The sequence below is a fragment of the Oryctolagus cuniculus genome, chromosome 11 (genome assembly GCF_051225735.1).
Source record: "Oryctolagus cuniculus isolate XC-2025 breed Fujian yellow rabbit chromosome 11, ASM5122573v1, whole genome shotgun sequence".
NCBI classification, from domain to species: Eukaryota; Metazoa; Chordata; class Mammalia; order Lagomorpha; family Leporidae; genus Oryctolagus; species Oryctolagus cuniculus.
In genome coordinates, this window is record NC_142877.1 from 18,198,341 (window position 1) to 18,213,669 (window position 15,329).

A 15,329-nucleotide genomic window follows, 5' to 3' on the forward strand; every position below is an offset into this window, starting at 1 on the left:
TGCATTGAGCAAAATACAGATTTATGGTCAATAAAGTGAAGTTTAACAGTTTATAGGGGCCATACTTTCTTTCTTAAAAACTGGTATTAAAAGCCATTTTTCGCAGTCTTTGTAGAAATGTCTTTTCTATCAATCAGGATCCCAGTTTGTTTAAATGATGGGAAAATTAGGAAAACGCTTCTCATCACAGGGCTTCCGCACACCTGCCCATCATCTTCTCTTGTTCTAGAGCTCAGAGGAGGTCAAGGCTTCCTTCTTGAACCTGAAAATGGTCAAGCTGGACATCAGACATATCCTGGAGCCGGAAGTGAGCGGAACCTCAACTGGAGCTTGGAGGGCAGATGAGTGTAGGGTGTGCCTCCAGCACCTAGGATTGGTCTGGTACTGCTCATTTTCCAGCAAGTGTCCACTGAGCACCTACTCTGTGTCAGAGCCTGGGTCAGCACACCTGCCTCCTGCCCTTGAGGTGCCCACAGTTGAGTAAGTGAGTCAAACAGATAGAGAGCTGCTGTATAGTCAGGACTGGGTAATATGGGGACATAGAGGGACCACACCTCACCCAGAGCAGGGGCATCTGTGAAGACTTCCTGGAGGAGGAGACCTGAACTCAGTCCTGAAGACAGGTGAGAGAAATGGTAGCCAGGGAGGGACAACCCAGGCAGAGGAGCCAGCAGGATGGGATGAGAGCTGTCTCCCTCCAGAGTCATCCTCATCCTGGATAGACTGCGAGAGCGGGAGTGTGTCTGGCAGCAGCTCTTGAGCCTGCTATCTGCTCTCAGAGCACTGCCCATTGCCCCTCCTGGGTGCTCCTGCTCATCCCCAACTGTCTGCATCAGTGTGAGGCTGGTCCCTGGAAGCATCATGACAGGCAGACCCTACTTCCTTTCCCTGCCTCTGCCTTATTCCTGCCCACCCCACCACGCAAGGCTCCACCAATGGTATCTAATAGAAACTACGATGGAGGAGAAAATATTGAAAGCCTGGGGCTGTCCAGAGAGTTCCATTCCTTCTTTTTCCTAAGAAAAAAATCATCCTCTTTAATACTGTCAGGAGCTTAGTACCCATTATTCCCCAAGACCTTCAGGGATTGATCCTCCCTTCTCATCCCCATGAAATCCACATGCACAGCCACATAACACTCGTGTACCTGAGCTAGCAAGGGTCCGATTCCCCCTCACTGCAGCCTGCTCTGCAGAACTTACCTGACTCACAGCGGCAACTCTCCTTGCTAAGTTCATGCCCAACTCTGCCTCCCCCTCACTTCCTCCTGCTTTGCATCTGCCCAGGACTCACCGAAACGTGAAAAATGGCTGTGCCATGCTATTACCTCTTAAGTGCACCAAAACTGAGGCTAAATCTCTGGGATAGGATTTTCTTTGGGCCACTTGAACCTTGCCCACAGGGCCTTCCCCTTGACAGTGAGGCTGAGCCACCCACCTCCTGGGTCTTGTGGGATGGGAGGGTGCACGTCCCATTCCTGACCCAACGGAACAGCATGTAGACCACATGGATTCTCTTGCATTTTCTAGTGGCCACATTAAAAAGTACAAAGAAACAGATGATGTTAATTAATGAACTGAGTATGAATCAGCCCAAGTATTTTCATGTAAGCATGTAATCACTGATAAAATTGTCAGTGAGATGTTTCGCATTATTTCTTCTTGGAGCCAGAGGTTGACATCTGGTGCATATTTGACTCTTACAGCACGTTTCAGTTAGAATGAGGCATGTTGCAAAGTGTGGCCATCACAGTGGACAGCACAGGTTGGGAGCATTGTACAGGTGGGTGGGAAGTGGGAGAGATAAAAGGGGAGGGAGGAGACAGAGAATATCTGGTTGTGAGAGAGAGAGACTCATGAGATACTTTGCTAAGGAGAAACCTTTGACCTTGGTCCTGAAGACAAAGGTGGGAGATGGAAAGGGTTGAGTGGAGAGTTGTGATCCTCCTGGCGGTGCCAAGAGAAGGTGTTGGGGGAAGGGAGCAAGTTTGAAGGAGAATTGCTCCCAGAGATAAGGTGAGCTTCATGGGCATGGAGAGGACAAGGATTCTAGACTCAGGAAGGAACTAATGCCCGCGGGACTCAGCAACAATGGGGATGTCGGGGGAGCCAGGAGCCAAGGAGGAGATCGCCTGCCCCGTACAGCTGGGTGGGTGCTGGGCCATTTAGTGAAAAGCAGAGTTGAAGGGGATGCCCAGGTCTGAAGGTGGAAGGTAGGCACAGTTGAGGACTGTGGGTTTGAGCATGTGTGGATGCCCAAGCAGTGGTGTGTGTCCTGCAGATCCGGAGCTTGGGAGAGAGGCAGGGGTTGGAAGGGGAGGTTGCTGGGGAGCCTAGCCATGCCGATGACTCCAGTGGACGTTTTTGTTGTTTTTACTTCCAAAGTCTAGAGGATCGATGGAGACAGTATGTTTTCCGTGTTCAGCCTGGACTTGGGCCATCTCCTACTGCTTTCCCAGGCCATAGCAGAGAGCTGGATTGGAAGAGGAGCAGCCGGGACTAGAACCAGTATCCCATATGGCCAGGGCTTTAACCCACTGTGCCACAGTGCCAGCCCATGATGTACTATTTTTTTAATAAAAAGAATTTTTATTTGAAAGGCAGAGTTACACAGAGGGGGGAAGAGAGAAAGAGAGGTCTTCCATCTGCTGGTTCACTCCCCAGATGGCCACAATGGCCAAAGCTGGGCCAAGACGAAGCCAGGAGCTTCATCTGAGTCTCCCGTGTGTGTGCAGGGGCCCAAGTACGTAGGCCATCCTGGGCTGCATTCCCAGGTGCACTAGCAGTGCCCTTTCTTGGAGTTCTGGATCTCCTGAGAATTGGGCCAGAGACAGAGGGGACACCTGGGCATTGTCCCCCTTGGTTCCCACACGGTTTTCAAGGGACCTGGCGCCTGTGAGGTGGAGAGGGCATTTGAGGGCTGTGTCCTTGTAGTCCCTCGGGCCAGGCCTCAGGGGGCGGGCTGAGATTTCTGCTAGGATCTGGAATCTGAAAAGCTGAAGTCGAGGCTCACGTCCCCACCGAACAATGAGGCTTGATGAGAGGGCTGGGATGTGCAGTTGCTGATGAAGATCCAGCTGATTCCCTCTGACTCTCAGCACAGTGCATGTGCGAGAGCAAGCCGTGCTGGCCCGGGAGGGCTCAAGATCAGTGCCGAGTTTCCCAACTTCCTGGCCTCAAAATTGATGTGTACAAAGGAAAAAAAAAGAGAAGTAGCAAAACCCGCAGAGCACCATTTCCCAAGGCAAAGCCTGACATTATGACCGTCTCTTTAAGCACTTGCACTGTGTGTGTGTATGTATGTATATATTTATATTTTCCCCCTCAACTGCATCTTCTCACTGACAAAGCTCTTTCTTGCCGAAAGCGACTGTTATAAAATTATGACTTGCGCATATATAATGTTTGTGTTCACCAAGAAAACAGAAATGCCACCTTATTTTGTGGTTACAGCTGCACAATTCACATCCGGCAGATCTGATCATATTAGGGTTATGCAATCATCTAATTGCAGAGACAAGCCTTGAGTAATAACTCCAAATGCTCGCACTTCAATCTGCGCGGCAGAGTCATTGCCGAGTCCTGATTAGCGCCTGACAGTGTTCGGGCACCATTATCCGCTCTGGCATTGTCTAAATCTCCATTTCCAGCCGAAGCAATCTACCCACTAACTGATCTATGACAAACAGACCCATCACAGCAAAGCTGTTTGGGCTGCAGATCCGTACATAACAAAATATTGCTCTTTGGGTTGTTTCCAGCTCTTTGTAGCAAAGTTTCTTCCTCTCCCAAGAGAAAACAGCCTACTCCACCCCCATTCACTTCCCTTCCCTCTTCTCATAAGCAGGAGGGGGTAGGTGACTGGACACGGAATTTGTAGAATTTCACCGAACTAACTCCCCCTCAGCTCTCAGATGCCGGCTCCAAGGTGACTTAGACGCATCGCCTTGCCTCTAGCGTGCTATCCCTGTTCTTTTTCCCTTTGGAGCTCTCAGAACTGTTTGCAACTGTGCCTACAAATCCTGTGAGCTCCACCTTCAAACTATCCAGAATCCCATCACTGCCCCCCGGGCTTGTGCCACCAGTCTCTCTCCCTGGATTGTTGCACCGCTGTCCTTGCTAGGATCCCAGTTTCTGACCTCGTCCCCATTCTCCTCCTACAATCTAGCCTCAAGTTAGCAGACCAAATCCTATTTTTTTCATGGTTCCATAATAATCTATTTCGGATTTAAAATTTTAAAAATTGTATTTATTTTCATTCTTATTTGAAAGGCAGAGAGGTAGAGATAGATTGACAGATTTTTCATCTATTGGTTCACTCCCCCAGATGCCTGCAACAGCCTGACTTGGGCCAGGCAGAAGCCAGGAGCCTGGGGTTCCAGCTAGGTCTCCCCTATGTGTAGCAGAGACCCAACTACCTGGACCATCAACTGCTGCCACTTAGGGTCTGCATTTGTAGGAAGCTGGTATGGGCAGTGGAGCTGAGACTTAAACCAGGCACTCGGATATGGGATGCAGGGATCCTAAGAGGCATCTTAACCACTATGCCAAACACTCACATTAAACTTCTTAATGGACACATAATTAGTGTATCTGTTTGTGGAGTACAGTGCAATATTTTGATACAGTACTAGAAACAATGTATAATGATCAAATTAGGGTAGATAGTATTTCCATCACCTCAAACAAATTGCTTCTCTGTGTTGGGAATATTCAAAGCCTAATCTTCTCACTGTTTTGAAATACACAATAAATTGTTGCAAACTATATTTATCTTATTGTGCTACAAAACACAAGGCTTATTCTTCCTTTCTCTCTCCCTCTCTCTCTCTCTCTTCCTTTCCTCCCCATTCCAGCCTCTGGTGATCTCTATGTTACTTCCTACTTCAGTGAGACCAACGTTTTTGGCATCCATTTATGAAGACAAAATACTTTTAAAAATGTCAGTCAGAAAACAGCATCCCTTTACGTAAAATCCTGCAGTTGTTCCCCTGTCATTCAGAGCCAGAATCCTTGCAGTAGCTTTATGAGGTACTGTATAAGCTAGTAGTGTCACCTGCCTTATCTCCGATCTCTTCCTAACCTTCTCATTCTACTCAGTCTCCTTGATCTTCCTTAAATACACCAGCTGCATCTTACCCTGGACCTTTGCACTTGCTGTTCCCTTGGCTGGAACTCTCTTCCTTCAGATAATCTATTTGCTTTGCGTCTTCTCTCCCTGTGGATCACGTTAAAAGGTCACTTTATCTGAGACACCCTCCTTAACTATCTTATCCAAACGGTAAACCCTCCCACCCCAACATCCCCTAACTCCTCTACTACTCTGTTTGTATCATTTTCTGTGGACTAGGTCATCCTCTAAGGGTACTTGAAAAGGTTGTAGAAAAAGACAATTTTATTTGGGTACCAAATTTTCTGAAACTCACTCACATCAGGGATCTTCAAAAAGTTCATGGAAAATGTGTGTTATGAAAAAACTATGTATGGATTTCAAAGTCATTTGCACCAAAATAAACTAGCCTTTTAATTTCACCTCCCATGGGCTGTTTGAAGTGCCCATTATGCTGTACATTTTATTTACTTTTTTTTTTCTGTCTAGAGTCTTGAGCAGCTTTCTCCAGCACAGCTTCCTGCAATGGTCTATACCGTCCAGTGTAGCTGCCCCCTGCACTTGTGGTTATTGAGCTCTTGAAATTCAGCTTGTGAGACCAAGGGACTGAATTTTTAATTGGATTTAATTTTAATTACTCTAAATCAAAGTAGTCACACAGCTAATGGCTGCCATATTGAATACTAGAGGGCTAGACTCTCTCTTTCCTAAAGAATTTGGGGGGGAGGTGCAGTTAATAAGCATATTTCAAAAAGCCTTAAAAATATTCACACCCTTTGACTCAGTAATCTCGCTTTCAGGAATTTATTCTTTGGAAAAGTTGTGTGTGGAAGAACGTCCTCTGTACTGATGCAGACAATAGTCAGAAATTGTAGTCTATATGTCCAGCAGTAAGGGTTCAAGCAAATTGAATACAGTACCCACAGGATGGATATTGGCAGCTGTTACATTCATAGAGATGAAAAGGTAGTGACACAGACCAAGTGTCCGTGATGTATTAAATGGCAAAATAAGCTAACAAAACTGTGATTATGTCACAATCCCTACTTCAGTGAAAATTTATACGTTATATAGTGACTTATAAAAATCAGAAGACAATCTAGAAGTGGAATTGCACATGATTTTAATCTTCTTTCATATGTTTTTCTGTAGATTTCAGTTTTTCTATCATGGATACAGACCACCTAATTTTGAGAAGAATGAAGTCAAGGTAACCTTTTTGTTAAAAAATAGTTTTCTTCCAGTTCTTCTGTGTTGACGTTGCCACTGACGGTTGCAGAGTTTAGGAATGAAGCTGATTGGGGCCTCTCACCCCATTTGCAGCCATCCAGAGTCCTCCCAGGCTGCTGCTAGTGTTGCTGTCCTTTCTGAGATTCTGTCTCATTGATCCTTAGTTTCTTTTTGGGTCATTAGGACCACACCACAGTTCTAGTTTGTCTCCTCCCCTCCTAGAATGTGGAGGCTTGTCTCTCAGGGCCCCTGCAGTGGTCAGGGATCACAGAAGCTTCTGGCCCTGGCCTTGTCATCATCTAGGGTCCCAGCGTTATGCCTTTTCTTCTGAGCTTTGGCGACTTTGTTCTGTCCACAAACATCCACTCCAAGCCAAAGTCCTAACGGCTGATGTGAGCTGACTGAGGCCTTTGGGAAGGTGCCTCCCTTCGCGTGTGATGGCAGTGCCATTCTGTGGCCAGCACCCCTTGGGGTCTTCCCGCAGGTTCGCCTCTCATCGCTCCCTGCTTGCACATACATACATAGTTACTTCACGCCTTTGTACATGTGCTCCCCCTGCGCACGCTGCCATTTCCGTGTTGACTTTCTTGCCTCCCCCGTCCCTGTGTGTGAACTCTTAGACTAACCCTTCCTCTGTGGGGTGGACACTGAGGACAGCTTTCCTGCTAGAGTTACTTCGCTGTTCTATGCAACTCAGTAGAGCACTTATGTGTCTCACACGCTGTGCTGGCTTTTGGTGACATGAGGTTGAAGGGAGCAACAAGTGCTTACTAAGACCCTGTGAAGAGCTGGTGGTTTACAGAGAAATGGGAGAGTACAATGTAGTATGACAGACATCCAACTGAAGTGCGGACAGGATGTTATGGGAACAGTGATTCCTTTTTTTTTTTTTTTTTAAGATTTAATTTATTTATTTGAAAGGCAGAGATACAGAGAAATAAAGAGAGACAGAGAGACAAAGAGAGAGAGAGAGAGAGAGAGAGAGAGAGAGAGAAAGAGATCTTCCATCCACTGGTTCACTCCCCAGATGACCGCAATAGCCAGGGCTGGGCCAGGCCAAAGCCAGGAGCCAGAAGCTTCTTCCAGGTCTCCCACATGGGTGCAGGGACCCAAGGGGGTTGGGCCATCATCCACTGCTTTTCCAGATGCATTAGCAGGGAGCTGGATGGGAAGTGGAGGAGCTGGGACTCGAACCGGGCCCATATGGGATGCCAGCACTGCAGGTGGCAGCTTTACCCGCTACGCCACAGCACCGGCCCCAGGAACAGTGATTTCCACAGGGCTGGGATGAACCATGAAAAGTTCAGGAAGGAGAGAGTTCACACTGGGTTTTCTAACAGAGGAAGTTTTCATCTTGAAGCGGCTCTCTAGTTATGTGATAGCGGACTGAGCTTTTTGCCTTTCTGAATCTCAGGGACCTCACTTCTAAAAGGGACAGCAGGACTCGTGCCCTGGACACCTCGCCAGGCCATTCAGGGCAGAAGGCGCTGTTACTGTGCCGGCCCTGTCCTGGCTGTGTGACTCTCCCTGGAGGAGTGCTGGGAAGCGAATGTCCTGGGAGGGTCCCCTGCCAATGCTGGGCGGGAGAGGTGTGAAAATACTCAGCTCCCAGTCCCCTTAGGTGGACTCACTCGAAGGTGACTTCTGCCCCCTAACACTTCCCAGGGTCACTCCTTGCCCTCCCCCTCCAGTCCTTTCCTGAGGCTCTGCTTCTGGGGGATCCCCCCAGGGGCCCCTGGTGCCCAGTGAAAATGGGAGGCACTGTTCCCCAAGGTCTCCCTCTGACATCTCCTGCCCACCCCCTCCACGCTTCCGCTCCCCATACAGTATCCACGCAGGCTTTGGTGTCCGAGTGTGACGAAAAGCTTCCAAAGCCTAAAACCCACAGACAATAGGAACCCAGAGAACACCTAGGCTCAGCAAAATGCAAAGAAAGGCTGGATTTTATTTTACAGTGAATGTGGGAGTGATTCTCAGGGGGCAGCCCCCTAACGCCCATCCATCACCTCCTGAGTTCTCTGGCCCAGAGGCGTTGGGTGGGCGGCCCTGGGGGTGGGGCGGGGGTGGGGGCCAGGATAGGAACCGGGTCTCTGTTTCTTTGTTGTTCCTCCAATCATTTCAGGATGCCTTGAAAGGAAGGTCTGTGCTTCTGGCCCCGCCCTGCGCACCCCCACCATCTCCTCTCTCCTTCTCCTGGGGTTCCCCTCTTGGCGAGCTCCTCTGGGACAAGGGCCCAATCTGTGGCTATCACTCTCCAGGATGGGAAAATTGCTGGCTCAGCCGCCCCCTTCGGCTCCTCCCATTCAGCCGGCTCAGCGCTCCCTAACAATCTCTCCAGGCCTCCTCCCCAGGCCCTGGATCTTTGGAATCAATTAGAATCAGCACCCAGGCACCCAACGTCTCCTTGGTCCCCTTCCCTCAGCTGGGAGCATCAGGCGTGCATTGTCACAGGGCCATTTTCTGCAGATGAGGAAACTGAAGTTAGGAAAGAGGCATGAAAACTCTTGGCTGGCAGCCCCTGCCATCCAGAGGCAGTGTCCGAGTGCCAAGGAGGGTGCTGGCAGCTCCCCATGTCCCCTGCTAGGCTTCTGCTCACCGGAGCCTGGCAGCGCCTGCCTGGTCTTCCCGCCAGCACCAACATCTGGGGCAGGAGTGGGGGTGGTGTCTTCATTAAAATGCAGTGACTCCATTGGCACCAAAATAAACGTGACATTTATCAGAACCTGCTAAATCTATTCAGTGCTTGCTTCCTCTGGAAGTGTAGGGTTCGTGCCGTGGGCCTGGAGAGAAAAGGTCTTTGCTGGTGAGAAGAATGGGGCGGTGAGAGGAAGAGGAGAGGGAGGAGCGGAAAGGGCAGATGAGCAGGGCTGTGCCATAGCTGCCGGCACCCTCTCCAAGGCCCTCGGAGCCCCCGCAAAGCCAACAGGACCATTTTAAGGCAAAATCAATCGCATTGGAGTGGTTGCCTGGCAGGGACAGAAAATAAAAGTAATCCCCAAATTAAACAAGACTATGCTGCTCCTAGAGTGTTGCCGGCATTTTTACATGGAGATATTTCTCACAGCCACCTGGCAAGTTACTTTCCATCCCCACCCTACAGAGAGGGAAAGCAAGGCACGAGAGGATGGGGGAGTCACTGAGGGTGGCTGAGCCAGGCTCTGCCTCACCACAGTGGAGCAGCAATGATCTCGTGAGTGTGGCAGGGGACAAGCACGAGACTGGGAGAGAGGAGATGGGTCTGGACTGAGTGTGTGGCTTCTGCAAGTCTCTGATTGGGAAAAGCCAGCCGCTGAGACCTCCAGGCTTGATCACATTATGCATGAGTATTTGTGCACTGCCCATCATTTACCGTGGAAAAACTCCAAGCCGTTATTCCCAGACCTCTTGCCTGGACTCAGGCCTCTGGGAAGCTAATGACTGGGATATTTATGAGGCAGAAGCAGCATGGGGTGATGGCACTCTGGCTTCCTGGGTTTGGGTCCCAGCTGTGTGACCTTGGGAAAGTTGCTTAACCTCTCTGAGCCTTTATTTACACTTGATTTTTGTGGTTGTGAGATTATGAATAATAATCACAGTTAACATTTATTGAGTGATTATTAAATGGCAGGCACCATGTGAAGTATTTTGCATGCATGATTCCATTTAACTCTCATAACTACCCTATGAAAAAGTGATTTTCATTTGCTCCATTTTAGAGATGAGGAAGCTGAGGCATAGAAGCTGTGATCTTAGATGTGATAGATCAAGATTCCTGGAAAACAGTTTCATTCCTTGTTTATTCCTGGTCTGCAAGTTAGCAGTTTCTAAGGATGCCCCAAAACAGGCAGAACCAGGAGAAGAGCCAGGAAATGCAAATAGGGAAAATAAAATATCTTCGTCTCAGAGAAGTTGTTCGTTTTTCTTTTTAAATATCTGGTGCACCCCCATGGGAGACCAGGAGAAGCACCTGGCTCCTGCCATTGGATCAGCGCAGTGCGCCGGCTGCAGCACGCCGGTCGCAGCGGCCATTGGAGGGTGAACCAACGGCAAAGGAAGACCTTTCTCTCTGTCTCTCTCTCTCACTGTCCACTCTGCCTGTCAAAAAAAAAAAAAAAAAAAAAAAAATCTGGTGCACATCAGATCCCACGTCAGCTAATGCTGTTATTTCAGAGGGGCTCCCTGTTGCGACTCTTTGCCATCCCCCATATTTTTAGGGACCCTCTTTTCCTGAGGCTATTGGGGGCTGCAGGTGCCTAAGGAACAGTTACATGGTCCTGTGAGCCTGGCTGCAAAGCCGTCTGTAAACCAGGCACCCGAGAGACAGTTCATGGAGAGGAGTTTGTAGTTCTGTGCCCGCCAATGTGCTGGAAGCATCTGCTGTGCTGACGGTCCTGCCCTCTGACCGGTGGACATTCCCTTCCCCGTTTCTCAGAGGAAGAGACAGAGGCTTCATCACCCCATCTGCTTGGGTGAGAGGCAGGAGCTTAATCCGTGACCTTGCCCTCTCTTTCCTCCCTGCCCGCATCCTTTCTTTCTCTAAATGGTTAACAGTGAGCAGATTAAAAACAAGTGCTAAGTGTAATGATTGCAGAATAGTTAATACATAATTGCATAGTTTTGTAAACAAGCTTAGAGGCTTTTTCGGTGACCTCTCTGTGGCCTTGTGGTTTTGTTGACAAATTCCCTTCCCTTTTACATTTTGGTTTTAATTGGGAGCAACAGCTATGATGCTGTGGCTCCTGCAGCCTTTGCTTCCTCAGCTATTTGTGGTGTCCGTGTGTGTCCTGCACAAGCCCACCCCACTGTGCTGTATGTGTGTCCGTCTGCTTCTCTGTGGCTGGGGTCGGGTGGGGGGAGGGGAAAGAGAGAGAGAGAGAGAGAGAGAGATAGAGAGAGAGAGACCGACTCTGCACATTGGTGACAGATTCTGGAAGCCAGTTAAAGGATCTGGAGCTTCCAGACCCTGAGACAACTGTGAAAATCTTTATGGGATCACTCATTCATTCATTCATTCATTCATACATTCATTCCAGTTATTTAATGAGCCCCATCATGTTCCAGCTTCCCTGGGGAAATAGCCTTAACAAGGCAGATCCGGTCACAAACTGGGCAGGAAGTGTTCTCAAATTATATTTAATATTTCAACAAACTTGCCCTCAGGCCACCCAAGTTACCTAAAACACTGGACTTGGCCAATTGGTGGGGTCACCCCACTGGCCAGAAAACTCTGGATGGCCCCGACGAGTCAAGACTGGAAAGGAATGAATTCTTACCTAAAATATTCAGGGTCTTGCTAGACAAACTCCTCTGAAATCGGAGTGCTGTGGTGGGAGGCTGTCACCACAGGGGATCCTGGTTTCTACCGCTCTCCGGTTTGTCCCCAGACTCATGTGCCTCCTGGCCGGCCTCTTGGAGGCTTCCCCAACAGTCCCTGTGCTGCTGCTGTTAGTGGTGGGCAGCAAGGGGCAGAGGAAGTTGGCCTAGAGCTGCCCCACATTCAGAGCCCGCAACTCTGTCTCATTCCACCTCGGGCTCTGAGACCCCTCACTGCATCCCTTGGGTGCCTGGTCTCCTCTTCCCTTGTCCCTCCAGGTTGCTGGGCCCTGGTCCCAGGCCACAGTGGAGTCACTGCATCCCCCACGGAAGTTGTCCTGGGGCTTCCGTTCCCCACTTGGGGGCTCCTACCCAGGAGCCCCACCTCCCACCAGCCCTGCCTGCTCCCAGACATGGTGGGCAGAGAGTAATGTTCTCCCAGCCCTGCCTCTAAGCACTGCATGCTGAACCTTAGTGAATGGAGACCCTCAGGAGACCCTCAGGAGACCAAGGATGCTGTGTGCTAGGTGCCAGCCGGGTGGGAGGAGAACCAAAGGCCTGGGTGGTGGGGGCTTGGGCCAGGCATCTTAAGTATTTTTTTTAAGGATTTATTTATTTTATTTGAAAGTTAGACTTACAGAGAGAGGGAGACAGAGATCTTCCATTCACTGGTTCACCATCCAGATGGCCACATGGATTGGGGCTGTGCAAGGCAGAAGCCAGGAGCCAGGAGCCAGGAGCTTCATCTGGGTTTCCCACATGGGTGATGGGCTCCCAAGCACATGGGCCATCTTCTGCTGCTTTCCCAGGTGCATTAGCAGGGAGCTGGATCAGAAGTGGAGCAACCAGGCCTCAAACCAGCGCCCATATGGGATGCTGGTGTTGCAGGCAGCCACCTTACTCATGCCCCAGTGCCGACCCCCAGTGTCTTAAGCATTAAGAGATCAGGACAGGGCAGGCCCTGTGGCTGCCAGCTGCAACCTTAGAAACAGGACATCTTTCAAGACCCACCACAGACTACATCTCAACCCAGGATAGGGGTGACAGGCCCGGGCCTGAGCTCTGGCTTTGAGCCTTACAGGTGGATGGTAGAAGTCCCAGCTCAGACGCTTACTGGTCCCTGCATCTCCATTTGCTCTTCCATGAAGGTGACATTACTCACCGTACCTCATGGGTCAAGGATGTGACATTCATGGCCTAAACACTGCAGGACTGTGTGCATGTGAAGGAGCCTAGTCATGGTGATGGGGTGCAGCTCTGCAGTGTGCTTGGGTCAGCTCCTGGTTCTACCACGAACCTGCAGGGGGATCAGCATTTCCATACCTCAGTGCCTCACCTTTACAGTAGGGTCACAATAGTTACTAATTCACTGGGCAGTTGGGAGGATGAAAAGACCTGAATTAATTTATGTTTTTATTGTTTTAAATTTTTAAAAATATTTATTTCATTTATTTATTTGAAAGGCAGAGTTACAGAGAGGAAGAGGCAGAGAGAGAGAGGGGGGGAGTCTTCCATCTGCTGGTTCACTCCTCAAATGGCCACAACGGCTGGAACTGGGCTAATCCGAAGCCAGGACCCAGGAGCTTCTTCGGGGTCTCTCACATGAGTGCAGGGACCCAAGCTCCTGGACTATCTTCTACTGCTTTTCCAGGACATAGCAGAGAGCTGGATCAGAAGTGGAACAGCCAGGACATAAACTGGGGCCCATATGGGATACTGGCACTGCAAGCAGCGGCTTTACCAGCTATGCCACAGGGCTGGACTCTTGGGGTTAATTTATATAAAGAACTTAATATAGGGGCCAGCGCTGTGGCATAGCAGGTAAAGCTACTGCCTGCAATGCTGGCATCTCATATGGGCACCGGTTCAAGTCCTGGCTACTCAACTTCCAATCCAGCTCCCTGCTAATGTACCTGAGAAAGCAGTGGAAGATGGCTCAAGTACCTGGGCCCCTACAACTATGTGGGAGACCCAGATGAAGCTCCTGACTGCTGGCTTTAGTCTGGTCCAGCTCTGGCCATTGCAGCTATTTGGGAAGTGAACCAGTGGGTGGAAGACCTCTCTCTGCCTCTGCGTCTTCCTCTCTGTAACTCTGACTTTCAACTAAATAATAAGTCTTTTTTCAATATATGAACTTAATACAGTGCCTGGCTCCTAGGAAGTATTTAACAAATGATGATGATGGCAATGATACTGGTGATGAGATGAGGGAGGTGTGTAGACCCTGATGTCTTTATACATGGTCAAAGATGTTCAACCTTTCCACCTGCTGCCTGAATAGTTTTCAGATTTTTTAAAATTTATTTTTGTTTTATTTGAAAGGGCAGGAGGGAGGGAGGGAGGGTGGGAGAGAGAGAGAAAGAGAGAGAGAGAGAATTTTCTCTCTGCTAGTTCACTCCCCAAATGACTGCAAGTTGGGGCTGGGTGAGTCTGAAGCCAGGAGCCAGGAACTCATTCCTGGTCTCCCATGTGGGTGGCAGGGACCCAAGTACTTGAACCATCACTTGCTGCCTCCCAGGGTGAGTGTTAGCAGAAAGCAGAATGGGAAGTGGGGCTGGGACTTGAACCAGGCACTCTGACATGGGATGCAGACATCTTAAGTGATGTCTTAACCTTTACACCAAACGTTCACCCTTCCTCCCTGCATTTTTGACCGTTGCCTGGCTCTGAGCTCATTGTACAGGGCTGGAGGGTGAGGGAGGCCCCAGCCAGAGGAGGTATGGGGAGTGCCATGCCCCTTGAGGCCTGTTTTCCTGGGTTGATCTTACTGGGTTCGTGGTAGGAGTGAAGCCTGTCACCTGTGCCAGGAACCTGGGATGGGTCACTCTGCCTTTTACAACCAGCACAAAGCCCCCTGCATGGCCCCCGAGCTGGGATAATTAGGACAGTGCTGAGCCGAATGGAAAGAAATAGGCTCAGTGGAGAACTCTCCTGCCTGCTTAATGATAAAGAGCAGATCGGTGCTGACGTCTGGGAGGCATGCAGAGTGCTTTCGATGACAAAGTGTTTCGAGAGGCAGAGAAGGAAACTCTGGGCCCACAAAGCAAACACTCGGTGGTGTGTCCTGTTTTCCAGGGGGCCACATTTCCTGAGGAAGGGCCCTAAGCTCTGCCTCTGGTAAGAGTGGCTGCCAGGTTCCCAGGCCTGGGTCGTGCGGACAAGTCTTCAGGCTTGGAGGCGGAAGGGGCTGGCTGGGGGTCCTGGAGGAGGAGCAAAGGCCATTTTTTGAGTCTCAGGGACAACTGGACTATGTCCCCTCCCTTCAGAACCGGCCTACGCTCTGGCCTATTCTGTCCCTGGCAAAATTCTCTAGGTGTCTCACCATTGTATAGGTTATAGGCACCTGCTGCACCCTAAGAAAGTGGGCAACCATGAGAGCCAGAGTCCTGCATCAGGTGGGTGCCCGGCACTGTGTCCTAGGCTCTCCCAATATCACCAAATTAACACATGGCTTATCCATTGGTTAAGGGACAATCATCAGGAGGGATCAGTTGCCCTAGGGTGGGGGGGCCTGAAGTGCTGCACCTGTAGGGCCTTGGGTTTGGCAGGACTGACAGGCCCTGTGCCCCAGCTTTGCACTCCCTTGTCCCTGCAACTCTGCATCCCATCATGACCGCTCTTCGTCTTGGAGTCCCCCTTGGCCTCTGTCTCTACCCTCTGCTGTCTCTGACTTTGGTCACCAGCCTTCTCTCCTCGCG

At 49.9% G+C, this 15,329-nt stretch overlaps 1 long non-coding RNA gene across 2 annotated transcripts in view; it reads left to right on the plus strand.

The window, feature by feature from the left end:
- The window catches only part of LOC138844302 (uncharacterized), a 287,379-nt gene that overhangs the window by 210,055 nt on the left and 61,995 nt on the right, over positions 1–15,329 (plus strand). For both annotated transcript variants that reach the window (XR_016215843.1, XR_011379897.2), the window contains exon 3: positions 6,262–6,319. This is a non-coding gene — a long non-coding RNA (uncharacterized LOC138844302). The remainder of the gene's footprint in view (positions 1–6,261; positions 6,320–15,329) is intronic.